This window comes from Sus scrofa, chromosome 11, assembly GCF_000003025.6.
Source record: "Sus scrofa isolate TJ Tabasco breed Duroc chromosome 11, Sscrofa11.1, whole genome shotgun sequence".
Classification (NCBI taxonomy): Eukaryota; Metazoa; Chordata; class Mammalia; order Artiodactyla; family Suidae; genus Sus; species Sus scrofa.
This window is the reverse complement of record NC_010453.5, coordinates 57,856,708-57,872,678: the sequence shown is the minus strand read 5'-3', so window position 1 is coordinate 57,872,678 and position 15,971 is coordinate 57,856,708. Positions and strand designations below refer to the sequence as shown.

General features: G+C 36.6%; 1 long non-coding RNA gene across 1 annotated transcript in view; it reads right to left on the bottom strand.

The window, feature by feature from the left end:
• The window catches only part of LOC102164049, a 58,997-nt gene that overhangs the window by 5,393 nt on the left and 37,633 nt on the right, over positions 1-15,971 (bottom strand). Inside the window, exon 2 of the long non-coding RNA XR_002336719.1 lies at positions 1,033-1,090. This is a non-coding gene — a long non-coding RNA (uncharacterized LOC102164049). The remainder of the gene's footprint in view (positions 1-1,032; positions 1,091-15,971) is intronic.

Sequence of the window (15,971 nt, the reverse complement as noted above, 5' to 3'; positions counted from 1 at the left end):
TATAAAACCACAACACTTTTGTCCACAGGACATAAGAATCTACTGAAAGGAGCTCCCACTTTCCTTAGATGGTATAATTTAAACAAAAAAGAACAATTGTCATTAAACTCTTCCAATACATAAAAAAATCCATGAGTACATAAAGATAATTTAAAACAACCAAACCATCCATCAATATTAGAGACTGTTTACAGTGTGAACTAGTGCTCTAAGCATTTTAAAATAAAATGAAAAAAATAAGACATTTTTAATGACTTTCCTAAATTAACTATATTTGAAATAAGTACATAATTAATGATAAATTTCTGCAGACATTTGGAGTTAGAAATTAACCATTTTGGTTTAACTGAATCACTGTTGTACAGCCAAAATTATCACAACATTGTAAATCAACTATACTTCAATAAAACTTTAAAAATGAAAAGAAATTCTGGGAGTTAATAAAAAAATAAATTAATCATTTTGCAATTCTCAATGAAATCACTGATTCATGTAAAAATAATCTATGACCTAAAATCACTAGTTGAATGTGTTATAAATGCAATAAGCTAGGTTCCATTAGGAGGGAGAGGATAACTAATATACAGATTTTTGCCTTTATACACTTCTAAAAGAGGTAAAATTATGTATAAATAACCAGCCACACAGCATAAATTTAAATACATGGTCTCAAGAGTCAGACTACGTGGTTATGAATTGCTGAAAAATCTAATTTAAAGTTAGATTAACAGTAAGACCTATCTCATAGGATTATTTTGCGCTTCAAATTAATAAGCATTTGTAAAGCAATGAGAATAGTATTTAGCACATCATAAATGTTAAGTGGTTGATAAATTTAAAAAAAATTACGTGGTGGAAAATAATAAAAGTTCTTTGGTTAAAAATTGGATGCACTTCTACTCAGGAGACTCATGTAACATTTCATAGAGGAGATTGCAGTTGAGCCAGACTTTAAATTTGGGGGAATATCAAAGCAAATGAAGAATTAAAGAATTAAATGTCATTGGTGAAGGAAGAAGAAAAGATACAGACCTCAAAATCCAAGGGTTTCTAGAAGGAACAATAAGTCTTTACTTGAGTTTTACTTGAGCTGGAATGGAGTGACCAATTTTGAAAAAAAATAGGAAAAAAGTAGGTTAGAAAAGAGATCGTAGAAGTTGTTGAATGTCTTTATTCTCCTGACATTAATTTGGTGGTACAATATAAGATAAAGCATCAAGATTATACCAGGAAGACCAGTTTTGTAGCACTGCAGCAAACCAGGGGAAAAGAGTTAGGGTTCAGAAGAAAAGGAAATGGAAATTAAAAGAGATACAAAAAGTACTGCAAACATGAAACCCACAGAATTTTGTAGAAAATAAAGGAGTGAGAGAATTTAAAAGTGATTCTTATGTTTTTAGTCTATGAATGGAAACACAACTTTATCATCAAAGGAACTGTAAATCTATGGATAATATTTCAGATTTGTCTGCATGGTGGCATTTTTCTAATTTTTCTTTCTTTTTTTTGTTTTTTTTTTTTTTTGCTCTTTAGAGTCCTATGTGCAGCATGTGGAAGTTCCCAGGATAGGGGTGGAATCAGAGCTGTAGCTGCCAGCCACAGCCATAGCCATAGCCACAGCAATGCCAGATCCAAGCTGCTTCTGCAAGCTACACCACACCTCATGCCAACGCCAAATCCTTAACCCACTGAGTAAGGCCAGGGATCCAACAAGCATCCTCATGGATACTAGTTGGGTTCATTACTGCTGAGCCACAATCGGAACTCCCCCCAATTGTTTAAATTTTAGTTTTTTATAAATATTAATAAGTGAATCTTCATATTTCTAATTGTGACACATTTACATGGGAGAAAATGCACAAACACACCACCAGCACCATCACACTGCTGCCATCACAGTCACTGTTTTCTAAAAGAATATTAAAATGGTTTTAAAAAGTATTCAACTTTTGGCATTCCCACTGTGGCTCAATGGTTAACGAATCCAACTAGGAACCATGAGGTTTTGGGTTTGATCCCTGGCCTTGCTCAGTGGGTTAAGGATCCAGCATTGCCATGAGCTGTGGTGTAGGTTGCAGATGTGGCTTGGATCTGGCATTGCCGTGGGTACGCCAGCAGCTGTAGCTCTGATTAGACCCTTAACCTGGGAACCTCCGTATGCTGCAGGTATAGCCCTAAAAAACAAAACAAAACAAAAAAAAAAGATTTTCTATTTTTTTGGCTGTGCCTGTAGCATGTGGAATTTCCCTGGCCAGGGATCAAACACGAGCCACAGCAGTGACCTGGGATTCTGCCAACACCAGATCCTTAACTTGCTGTGCCACAAGGGAACTCCCAAAATGATTTTCTTAAATTACAAAAGTTTTAAGATCATGAAAATCCAGGAAACACTGAGAACTTTCCTACTTTGAAGAGTAGAAACCTGAAGAGTCACAACAGGTAAATTCCACGGGTGATTCTGAATCTGATCAATTTGCTAAATACACCCTACCTACCTGACTGACTTTCCCTCTTAATCAGAGTCTAATTAATAAATGCCTACATACTTGCTCTCAGCCCCAGTTAGTGGCTGTTCTAATATTCATATCAGAACTCTCTCTACGACAACTTATCAAAGGGAATCCTCTGCTGATTTCCTGGGTGACCAATGAGCCAACTCGACTCAATCATTCCCTCTACAATTGCTACACCACCCTCCCACCCGCAACCCCTGTAGCAAAGACGACAACCACGTGTTACTCCAGGGCCTTGCTTCAGACATGTAAGCTCCCCCATCCATTAAGCCACTGATATCTCTGTTGCTGACTCCAGGCTCCTTCTTCAGTTTTGAGGCTGGGGAAGCACAGGGTGCAGCCCAACACAAATATAGACTTCCACTCTTGCTTCCCCATTATCACCTATGTTTATTCTTAATGACTATAGTGGAAAATTAATACTCTTCTTCAGTATATCAATTAAACATGTTGTGGTAAATTTCAAAACAGTTCATTCCATTTTTGGACCTATTTATTCTACTAATAACCTCAAGCAGACCAGTGAAAAACAAGATAAAATAAATAGCATTTAATATATATTCCAAATTCATTAGCTTGAAAGTTATTATGTTTAGAAACATGTGAGCTCTTTGTTATAGATTAAAAATTTTATTCATGTAATTTAGCTGATTCAAAGTGGAATATGGTAAATTTCCCTTGATACCAAAAAATTTAATGATCAAATATGAGAATGGGAGAAGAAAGGTATTTTATTCTTAAAATATCATATTAAACTCTTGCAAAAGATCTTTCAAAAGAAAAAGCAATTAACAGATGAATTGACCTAATTTTGTAAGACATCTAAAATTACATTTCTCTTCTTTATTGATGTCTAAGTCTAGCTTTTACCTTCAGCCTCTCCATTTTTCTCTGAAATCTCCTAAAGCTTATAATATTTATACTATACATCAGAAATAAACTATATTTGATTCCAGTTTCTAATCCTTCTTTTCAAAATCCAGAAAACTCTATTATTGCTTAATAAATACTGTTACACAAGTTATTAAAATCATCGTAAATATATACTCATTCTTTTCAAATGTTTGCCAGACATATCTGCATTTAATTCCTGAGTCAATCATCAAATTTATCTTTATGGATTACTGAGCTTGTATATGTCTTTGTAATGCTATTTTTGAACTCTTGAAAGATTCTATAAACTATCACTTAAAATATATATAAATAAGGGAGATAGATTTAATAGCACTTCTTATTGCTATTATTTTTTGTTGTTGTCCTTTTAGGGCCGCACCCCCGGCATATGGGGGTTCCCAGGGTAGGGGTCAAATCAGAGCTGCAGCTGCTGGCCTACACCACAGCCGTAGCAACAGCCAGATCTGAGCCGCGTCTGCAGCTTATACCATCGCTCACAGCAGCACCGGATCCTTAACTCACTGAGCAAGGTCAGGGATCAAACCTGCCTCCTCATGGATGCCAGTCAGATTTGTTTCCACTGAGCCATGACAGGAGCTCCTAATTGCACTGCTACTTGTTAAACAAATTTCATTTTCCAGTTTTTAGGAAAGAAAATATGTTTCCCAAAGTCACGGCCTATAATAAAAATGACTTGATGTGCTGTTGAATATTAAAAAAAAAAAGAGGAGCTATTTTTAAGTGCTAACAGGACTCATAGTCATAGATAGATTCATAGCTATGATTAATGTATACTTACTCTTCTGTGATTCAAGGTTCCAATCCTAATAAATTGGGATTCCCTAATACTCCTAAATTGGGCAAGGCTTAAATGTGTGTAGCATTTATTTGATAATCATTTATGTATTTTAAAAAATAATATACTCAATTGATAATATCATTTTAGAGGAATTAACCTTGAAATGTTCATAATTATACATTAAACTACATAAGTGTGACTTGAATTATTATGCTAAATTGATTAAAGTCTATCAGAATAATACCTGATGAAAATCTTAGTGATTGGTGGATAGAATCTATTCTACTGACCTGTCAATTTATGCTTGCTAGCTAAGTATATGATTACATTTTTCTCAGTATTTCTGAGTAACTCTGGCTACATCTGTTATAGTGGCAATATTGGTACAAAGCTGACCATCAATATATAAAACATTTATATTTTGCTTTATGATTTACTATTTATTTTCAATACCAGTCACAGTAGTCCTGTTAATCATGATTATTGTTCCCATTTTATAGATGGGTAAACCAACACTCAGAGAGATAAGCGCTTGTTCAAAACCATGAGGTTTTAAAGAAAGAGAGCAAAGATGTGGTCTGTGGAATAAAATTTATCAAGCTAATTTTTAGGGCTGGAGATAGTACGAAAGTGATTATTGCTAAAGATAATATTCCTAGCTGGTTTATACCAGGAAGATGGAAAGAACACTGTGTAAGACTTCTGTTTTACAGTAACAGTGATGCACTTATTAATCATGTACTTGATACAAACAATATTCAAGGCACTTCACCTTTGTCAGCTCTATTAAGTACTGCACAAATTTTTATAAGGTAGTTATTATTACCCTCATATTATAGACAAGATAACTGAAATCTAGAGAGTTTAAATAATTTGCACATAGTGAAATTACTGGAGTAATTTGTAAATTTTCAGTCTCATCTCTGACAAGTTCTATCACATGAGGATATGAGAATGACTAATTTATATTTGTTATGCCCACTTTCAGTTCTGAGATTACATATGAGTCAGGTATAAAGTCTGTGCTTAATTTTAGATATTTCTATTAAAGTCAGGAGAAAGCCTACACACTACACTGAGGAGCCTGGGGAAATGTTTTAATCTTTGCACTTTGTCCTAATTATCATTTAATTAAGTGGTAATAAAGATGATTTTCTGAAGTGTCTAAAAAGTATAAGGGCTAATTTACATTAAAAAAGTGATTGTGAGGACACTGAATTAAAAAAAAGAAAGGGAGAAGGTTTTTAAAAAAATGTTGAATAAAATTATACAAAATTTTAGGAAGAGCTGTAAACGGAGCAGAAAAAGCACCATGACTACAGCCATTCATCCTGAAAGAGGCTGCCTTTCTCAAGAGTCAGGACAAAAAGAAAGAGCTGGAGTTCTGGTTAACACCCCGGGGGCCTTGCAGGCACTGATTTCTTTCACTTGACCTTCTTATATCTTTAATTTCCACCCTGAAAGATATTTTGCCAAAGATAAAAGTTTCTACTACTTTGATGATAAATTTAATATGATAGAAACACCAAGGTAACTAGAAATGCATGAAGAGAGGCTTAATCAACAGCTAGAATTATCACTTGTTTTGTACTTCACATTTTAAAATCTGTATTATCTGCATTTGTGGTTGGATGGCACAAAGAAAAGCAAAATATCACAAATATAATACTTTGAGGGTGATAATGACACTTGAAAATATCCCTGAGGGGCCAAAACTAATTGAAAAGTAATTTGTTCAATAAACACATACATCATAACCCCCAATACCTCTCTCCCCCTTTCCCAACACCCAGACACAAAACGTAACAAACCAAAACACTTTTGATATTATAGTTCATATTAAATCATCAGGTCCAAACTCCTGGTACAAGTGAGAATGAAAAAAAAAAAAAAGCCTTATAATCTTTGAAGATGGTCAAAAGCACATTTTGTTCATTAAAGTGGTAATTTATTGTTCTTGTGGTAAGGGGAAACCAAAGATCCAAAGATCATGATGCCATTTTTAATTTATTTCCACAAAAGGATTGAAGTACAAAATTTGATGGTGTCTCAGGTTGACTTGTGTCTCCCCATAATTCGCATGTTGAAGTTTAACTCCCAATAGCTTTGAAAATGACCCTATTTGGAAATAGGGCTATTTCAACTGTACAGAGTTAAGGTAACACGAGGTCATTAGGGTGGCTTTAATCCAATATGACTAGTGTCCTCATAAAAGGGGACATTTGTACATAGGCACATATGAAAGAACATCATGTGAACATGAAGACAGGCATCTCCAAAACAGATAGAGACACCTAGGATAGATCCTTCCCTACCAGCTCTCAGAAGAAACCCACCTTGGTTTTCAACACCTTGACTTCAGACTTTGGAAATGCTGAAACAATACATTTCTATCATTTAAGGCACTCAGCTCTTGACACTTTGTTAAGGCAAACTAATTCATATGGCATTATGTCAATAGAAATTGAAAATCAAAATTACTCTAGTGTCCATCTAGTTTAATGTGAAACACACAGGACTGATTATTCGAAGCTGATCCTACTTAGAATTAGTCTTCACTAATTTTCTATAATATTTTGAAGTTAAATGCTTTGAAATAACTAACCTAGTGAAAATATCAAATTATTTAATCACTTCACTTGCAAATGTTTCAGAAAGTGTGTTATCATAGATGTATAGTGCTATATAAATGTTATTAATAAAATTTAATGTATTAAACAGGATCAAAATTTCTCCATAAGGATAGTCATTGAAATAAAAAAAGATGGCAGATGTATTTTAATGAGAAAGAGATTTTAAAATTTCCCCCTTGAATTTTTCTAACCAAGTAAACCGATTCCAGTTTAGAATGTGACGCAATTTAGCTCGTAGATTCTAGAATCTAAAATATAACAATTTAAATGGGTGGTCTTGAATTAAAGTCACAGTCTTTCTTTTTTTTTTTTTTTGTTAGTGCCCAGATGTCAAAAAATACAGATTTAGCAAAGCACCACATTATTCAAAATACTAGGCTATGCAATTAAAAATCTGCTTTTCAATATTTTTTGTGTAAAGCATTTTATCTGCCTTTGCAACATATTTGCTCAGATGTTTTTTTCCCCAACTAAACCTAAGCCCTTCAAGAGATAAATGCCCAGGACAGGGTCTACAGCACATTCAGAAGTCAATGCTTGATAAAAGAGAAATGGAAAGGCCTGAAGAAATGAAATGAGAAGAAAACAGGAGGAAATGTCATGCAATTTCTAAGGGACTATTTACTTATGTCTGAATAATTTCCCCCTATATCATTCAAGATTATAATTTTCAGTTATTGGGAATCTTCATGGTGACCTATTGCAATCCAAAAGGAGGCATTTCTTCTTGGAAATGTGGAAGATAGTATCATAATAGCGGTCAGTTGACTTCAGTAAGGCTACACCAACTAAATGAAACCATGCCATATATATGAGAAAGGGAGAAAGAGAGAAGGAACGATGGGGTGGGTGTGGATGTAAGACATCTTTAGACTCTGTACGAAGAACCAGAGACTCTCATCCTGAGCGAAATCAGTCAGAAAGAGAAAAACAAATACCATATGATATCACTTACATCTGGAATCTAATATATGGCACAAAGAAACTTTCCACAGAAAAGAAAATCATGGACTTGCAGGACAGACTTGTGGTTGCCGAGGGGGACGGGGAGGGACTGGGAGGGACTGGGAGCTTGGGGTAAACAGATACAGAATATTGCCTTCGGGATGGATTAGCAATGGAATCCAGCTGTGTAGCACTGGGAACTCCGTCTAGTCAATTATGATGAAACACGTAATGTGAGAAAAAAGAATGTATACATGTATGTGTAACTGGGTCACCATGTAGAAAAAAAAAAAAATATATATATATATATATATAAAGAAATAAAAATTAAAAAAATATTTTATTATTCTGGTTCAACTCAAGGTAAACCTCTATATTATTGTACAACATCTCTTAGTGCAATTTCTCCATTTTCGTGTGCATGGCTGAAAAAAATGAGAGGCTGTGGAACAAGTTAAATAATGTACTCCTTCAAGAAAAACTCTATAAATGTAATCTATTCACTATCGGCTGAGACGAAATTTTCAATTACACAGTTTATAACCATAGAGTTTCTTTCAAAATTATTGATACATAATTAAAAGTAGTTTACTGAAGTTACTAAGTATATTTTCAAAAATCACAGTTCTGAATCAATGTTAAAAATTTAGGGAGTTCCCATCATGGCTCAGTGGTTAACGAATCTGACTAGGAACCATGAGGTGGCAGGTTCAATCCCTGGCCTTGCTCAGTGGGTTAAGGATCCGGCATTGCGGTGAGCTGTGGTGTAGGTTGCAGACAGGGCTCGGATCCCGTGTTGCTGTGGCTCTGGTGTAGGCCGGCAGCTACAGCTCGGATTCAACCCCTAGCCTGGGAACCTCTACACGCTGCAGGAACGGCCCAAGAAATGGCAAAAAGACAAAAAAAAAAAAAAAAAAAAAAAATTTAGTGTTACTTATCAGGAGTTCCTGCAGTGGCTTAGGGGTTAGTGAACCCTCCTCTTAACCATGAGGTTGTGGGTTTGATCCCTGGCCTTGCTCAGTGGGTTAAGGATCTGGTGTTGCAGTGAGCTGTGGCATAGGTCTCAGACGTGGCTCTGATCCCATGTTGCTGTGGTGTAGGCCATAAAAAGCAAAAAAAATAAAAAATAAATAAATAAAAAATAAAGGAAGAAGAAGATGAAGCCTGAAGCCTGTCTAGTACTGCTGTGACACAGAGCTGCTCAGAAACTGCCCAGAGCCATAATTGTGACTTAAGCAACATCCAAGCTCCTTTAGTACTGCTTTCCCCCCATGCTCAGCTATTATCTGGCAACTATAACCAGTGAGCACGCAAAGCCTTTCAGCCTTAGATACAGGCTAAGATCCACAGGAGAACTGCACACCGTCCCACCAGCTCAGAGTACTCTTCCTACCCTGTGAACCGCCTTTGGTATACTTGAGGCCTTCTTTTACCAAAGAAGGTCAGACATGGCACCCTTTTGCCACAAAAACTGTTGCTCCAACAGTGCAGCATGGACCAATTCAAGGTAACCCCTTTGGTGTCGTTTGTAAAAGCCGCAGGGCTCCAGACACGATTTATTTCAATGCCTTCCCAAAGCAGAGACAGCAATATCAGCAGTGTTTGCTAATCTACACGATTTGTTCCAGGTTACTTTCAACAAGACTGCTGTTTAGCAGCTGGTTGCCTTTCTCAATTTTTTTTTTTATGAGAAAAAACGGTTCCCGTGTTATGCAGTTATCCTGTTCCATAATTAACCAGACGATTAGAGTACAAAGAGATGTGCTGTGACTGAAGTAGGTATGGGGTACTGTGGGAGCACTGACCAGGGCAAAAAAATTTGAATTGCTATAGTAGGCTCTGGAGGGGAAAACGAAAGAGAAAAAGAGAAAAGCTTTCTTCTAAAAACCGGTTGAGTGATCAGTCTTGGAGTAACTGTGATCAGCCGGATAGCAGCTTTCAAGCATGAGAATTTGAAAATCATTCATTTTGGCAAGGGAAAAGGTCAATGGCTTTAAACTTAGATTTGGGTTCACATTTGGTCTTTGCCATTTACTATATATAAAAGTGAGGTCATTTTTCATCTCCTTTAAAATTTTGTTTATCTAAAATACTAGAATCATCACAGGTATTTTATTATGAAGATTAAACTCGTCTTGACTGAAAAACAAGGGAGATCCTGACACAGGCTTTCCAGTGTTGTCACAAACAAGCTGAGAAATCTTAAGACCACTGAGAGAGACAGGATGGCAGAATAGCTAACTATCCTGACCCTTGGCTCTCCTGGTTTGATTCCTGGTTTCTATCGGGTACAAAAGTGGTCTTTGACAATTCATCTCTTGTGTATAAAGTGGGAATAGTGGTGGATTCTATTTCATGTGACTGTGGCTTGAATGAGTAGACACACATAAACATAAAGAAAGGACTTGAGGTGTTGTAAACATTTCGTTTTTAGGATATGCACCTGCCTCTATTATAACTCCTTTTCAGGAACAAAAAGGTTCTGTATTTCAGCTGCTCCTGTCTCCTCTTGACCTGATCAATTATAGAGTGAATCACCATCCTCTTTGCTGCATCTTGCACTCTACCTATTTTGATCCCTGGCCTCAGTGGGTTAAGGATCTGGCGTTACTGTGGCTGTGGCCTGAGTGGAAAGCTACAGCTCCAATTTGACCTCTAGCCAGGGAACCTCCATATGCTGTGAGTGCAGCCCTAAAAAGACAAAAGACAAAAAAAAAAAAAAAAAAAAAAAAGCTTTCCTCCTTCAACATCAATTTCCTACCCATCTACCATCCTATTATTATTATTATCTTCACAGCCCAACTTCTTTAAGGAATTTCTCCATCATGTTCTCATCCTTTACTCCTTTCCACTCTGTCTACTTATTCCTCCACTCAGAGAGATTTTTGTGATTTCGCCAAATCACTAAGTCCAGGGAATATTTTCTAGTTTTCACTTTGCCTAATATTTCAGAAGCATTTCAACTACCTGAATTAGCATTGAATTACTATTTCTAAATAAAATAGACACTGCTTCATCATCATCACACTGATAATAAGAAGAAGAAGAACATCATATTGCCTTGGTTTATTGATATCATGCTCTACCTGTATAATTCTTATCTTTCTAACTCCTCCTCCTTCTCTGTTTTTGGATGGTCTATTTTCTTCTATCCCATCGTTAATTGTTGAATTTCTCTGTGCCTTGTCCTAGGTCAGATATTCTTTCTTACTCAATGGCCTCCAATTAAGTGTTCACACTATACTCATGGCTTCAATAGTTACGTACATACTCTGATGGTAAATATGTAAACATGTGTCTATATCTCAGCCTTATCTTTTTAATTCTAGCCCCAAATATCCACCCGTCTATTTGCCTGGCTCCCTATTCAACAGTGAACTTAGAGAGTCTCTCTCTTCTGGCTCGCATCTGAACAAACCATAAAAATACCCACCCAATTGCACAAGTTGGAAACCTGAGAATTCTTCAGGACTCTCCTTTCTCTCTCAAACCCCATCTCAGTGAAGCCTGATGCTCTATTGATTTTATCTCCTGAATAGGCCTCAGACTTTGTATATCTCAGCATCTTCTCTGCCAGGATCCTAAACCAATCTATCATCATATGTTCTTGAAGTAATGCAGCAGCCTACTAAGTGGTCCCACTTCTTTTCTTGTCCTGCAAATCATTCTTCAAGGTATAGGAAAATCAATCACTTACTAATACAAATCGAAATGTCTTTCTTTTTTTATAATCTTTCAATGGCCTTCCCACTTTTAACATGAACAAAGTCCATCATTATTGGGTCCACACTTTACTCTCCAGCTTTATCTTCTAACATTGTCCTATCCTTTTTTTTTCACCCTGGCCTTCCTTCATTTCTGCCAGTGTGCAATACTGTTCCCTGCCTTAGACCATCACACATACTATTCCCTCTGGCCAAACCATTCTGTCATTCTCTTTTTTTCCAGCTAACCACTCATCATTTTGATCTCAATGAAAAGATTAAAAATATATATATGTTAGGAAAATATCAAGGACATTATCTAGGCTAAGTTAGACCTTTCATTTACAGCACACTGCATTTGTCCTTCACAATACTTACATATTATTTTCAATAATTGGATATGCTACTGGACTATTCTTTTTTATTTTTTGGTCTCTTCTGTCCTTTTAGGGCCGCACCCGAGCCATATGGAGGTTCCCAGGCTAGGGGTCTAATCGGAGCTGTAGCCATCGGCCTACACCAGAGCCACAGCAACACCAGATCCGAGCCACATCTGTGACCTACACCACAGCTCATGGCAACGCTGGATCCTCAACCCACTGAGCGAGGGCAGGGATCAAACCTGCAACCTCATGGTTCCTAGTCGGATTCGTTTACAATGCGCCATGACGGGAACTCCTGGACTATTCTTTTTGATGACAGCAAAATAGAGTCTGTTTTACTCACCATTAAATTTCTAAGTTTTTGAAATGTTGTGAATCCCAAATACTAACAATATTTATTAAAGGCATTCCCCCCCCCAGCTTTAGAAACTATCACTCTGGACTCAACACCAACTATGATTTCATATTAAAGAAAAAAATTAAGACAGCAAAACCAAAAACAATTAAACTACTTTACTTTTAGTTCTCATTAAATATAATACCTAAAAGTTTTGTTCCTTCATTCATTTTCGGCAACACCAGTGACATATGGAATTTCCCGGGCCAGGGATCCAACACGAGATGCAGCAGTGACAGTACCAGCTGTGCCATAAGAGAACTCCAATACCTAAAATATTTTTATAAGTTAAACTCACCCTCATTAACTTTAGCCTCTCCCCTGAATTTGAGAAAGTTCAATTAATGGTATTCTTGGGACTCAAGCTTGAATTACTCTCTATCACATTAGGGTCATTGTATCTTCAGTAAACCATAAAGTAGCCTATTGAGCAAACTTCTAGAAAAACATACTAACATATGAAAGGAAAGATCTGATTCTTTTTTATTTTAATCAACTTTGCTAATGTTAAAATTAAAGCCCCTTCGTGAGTGTTCCTCTCAAGCTCACCATGGTGAACCATTAGATTTTAATTTGCTTTTTTTTGGAAAACAAAAATACAGATCTCTCCTTAAATAGTTTGGAGAGATATACATATCAAAAGAAAAAGAGAGAGCCCAGCAGTTTCCAGAATCTCAGAGGTTCCGTTTCAGGTCACTAGCATCATCCTATCTCCGGGTGCAGGTATGTGATGATACAGTTAAGAACACCAAATTGTTACAGACAAGTAAAAACAAGATTTGGAGTCCCCTTGCTAAAACAATAATCCTACAGTTACCCCTTATAACAAATCAGACTGTCTTATAACAAATAAAAACAAAATAAGCCTCAATGGTCAGAAAAGAAAAGGGGAAGGCAGAAAAACCTGGACTGGTGTAGAAAATGGGATGTAGATAGGAAAGCAGGAGGGAAGGAAGGAAGGGAGTGCAGAAGAATGGTTTCCAAAACCACTGGTCATATTATTCTCCCAGAAAGATGTGTCCAGTTTTCACTTGGCCTATTTATGAAATATGCTTCCTCTAGTTCCTGACTATGCATTTATTTTTTGACTCAGCAAGCATGTATTTCTTTTGTATATATCTTGATTAAATAGTACATATATATGCATAACACATATTTTATATAATACGTACACTTGTGAATAAAATAACCATCATCTTAATAGATTCAACAGCTCTTCAAGGTATGCTACAGTCACTGATGGGAATTTCAGAACTGCAAAAATGGATTTCTTTTATGATTTTAACTGTGCCTGTGTTTGTAGCCACATACAACTCAATGAAAAAAAATTGCCTCTGCCATTTGGGCTTGAGGTGAACACGTAAATTCTCCAATTTATATTCCTTCACCCAGGAAAGTTAGACCATGTTTCATATCATGTCTTATAATATGACTCACACATTTGATCCTTATTCTTCTGTGTATTAGAAATTGAGATGCTCCACGACTTGTGACAATATGAAGAACAAGGGGGTGTGTGTGTGTGTGTGTATGTGTGTGTGTGTGTGTCTGTGGAGCAGGGGGTGGGGGATGGTTTCCCAAAACTCATAAAGTGAATATCATGATTTCTTCTAGGTTTCATACCAGCATAAAAATCAAATGGTATGATCAATATATTATTTTCCCCTTTAAGATGATTTTATTTTCTAATTTCATAACTGCTTTCATACTGCAACATGTAAGGTATACATATACATATAAATATAATTACAATCCCTTCAAGTTGTCTACTTTAAAGGTGGATGCATCATTTAAGTAAATAATCTTAGGGAAATGTCTTTTATGGGAAACTCCAGGGGCTAAAATCTCAGCAGTGACCTTAATGGATTGATATTTTGTGAGGAGAGCCTTTATTCATTCTTGAGAAATGACTGCTATTATACAAATAAAAATGCTGGCCCAAATTTATTGGTACAAAGATAATAAAAACATGTTAGCAGAGTCCCCAACTCGCTTGCCTCAGCTCCTCTTGTTTTTGCTGAAAAATCACTAAGTCACATAGGGTAGGTAGTGTCCCATTTTCGATTCTCTTCTACCTTGACCCTCCACCAGCCCCACAAGTCATTAATACAAAATATTTGAAGACTTCACTTCCTACATTTACCCTTACATATGAGAATATTTGGGGCCCAGAAATTTGCCTCTAGACCCTAGACCACAAGACTTTTCCCTTGTAAGGAAACTTGAGATTAATTATCAATTGCTACTGGCCCAAATGGAAGTACATTTGTGGGTTTTTTGTTTGCTTGAATCAAGATCAGAATTAATTCCCTTTCATGAGAAAGAATGGTCCTGCTGACCTCAAGAACATTAGGAATCCTTCTTCTTCTTTTTTTTGGGGGGGGGGTGTGTCCTTCGTCTTTTTAGGGCCGCACCCACGGCATATGGAGGTTCCCAGCTAGGGGTCTAATTGGAGCCACAGCTGCTGGCCTACACCAGAGCCACAGCAACGTGGGCTCTGAGCTGTGTCTGTGACCTATACCACAGCTTAGAGCAACACTGGATCCTTAACTCACCAAGCAAGGCCAGGGATCCAACTCACAACCTCACGGTTCCCAGTTGGATCCATTTCCACTGCACCATGACGGGAACTCCAGGGATCCTTCTAAAGCACCTGAAAAACTACTCTGTCATGTTCCCTTGCCCCCACACTTGCCTTAGCCTGTCCCACTTGTTTGTTGTGATTTTATATCTACTCCTATGCTCAACCCATTTTGGGCTAGAAATTGATTATCAGTTCATCAAATAGAATAGCATTTTGCCCCCAGACTCACAAAAACGTTTACAAACACCAGGGGAAATTTTCCTTTACTACTGAAGTCTTATTGGACGCTTAACTCTGCCTCCTGCCACAATTTCCAAGACCTACTGAATGCCAGGGATCCAACATTTCCTCCCTGGAAATTTTAATGTCATCAACTCCTGAAATTCTTATGCTATCATAGAATTTACAACCTCCACCAGCATAGTTTTTCATCTATCTTCCTACCTATCATCAATGAAAACTGGCTAGGTCTTCCTACTCAATATGAAATAAATTACATTTATAATGGGATGCAAATATTCTAAAGTGATCACAGCCTCCCCCCCCAACTAGAACACAGCCTTCTCTAATAGTTTAATATAGCTCTATCCGCTAGACAATAGTTATTAAAAAGTGGTCCTTCTAAAAAAGTGTCCAGTTTGAACTATTAATGGAATTAGTAATAAGATTGCTTCAGAATTTTTGCTGCCACTAACACCACCACCCTCAACAAAATTCTAGGTTATAGAACTCCCCTGAAACAAGCAATGCATCTTTTAGCATAGATACTTCATCCTCACAAATGCAAGGCCCTCAGTAGTCATTTACTTCACATGTCTTCTGTCTCATGCAGTTAATTACAATGGTCATAATATTGGCAGCTATTATTGCTTGAAGGTTAAAAATTTCATCAGATGTTAATGAGGCCAGGCAAAAGTGCAGCTATCATCCCTTTCATTAATGTCCATATTAGCTGATGCTTTTCTCTATGGCTAATTTTTACTGAGAATAATCTGAACTTAGTACCCTGTACCTCTGAAGTCCTGCTTATTTTTCCATTGAGAAAGATGTGTTCCTCCAAGTTGAATTAGAAATTATTTTCCTTAAGTGCCTCCAACATATGGATAGGTATTTTCTAAT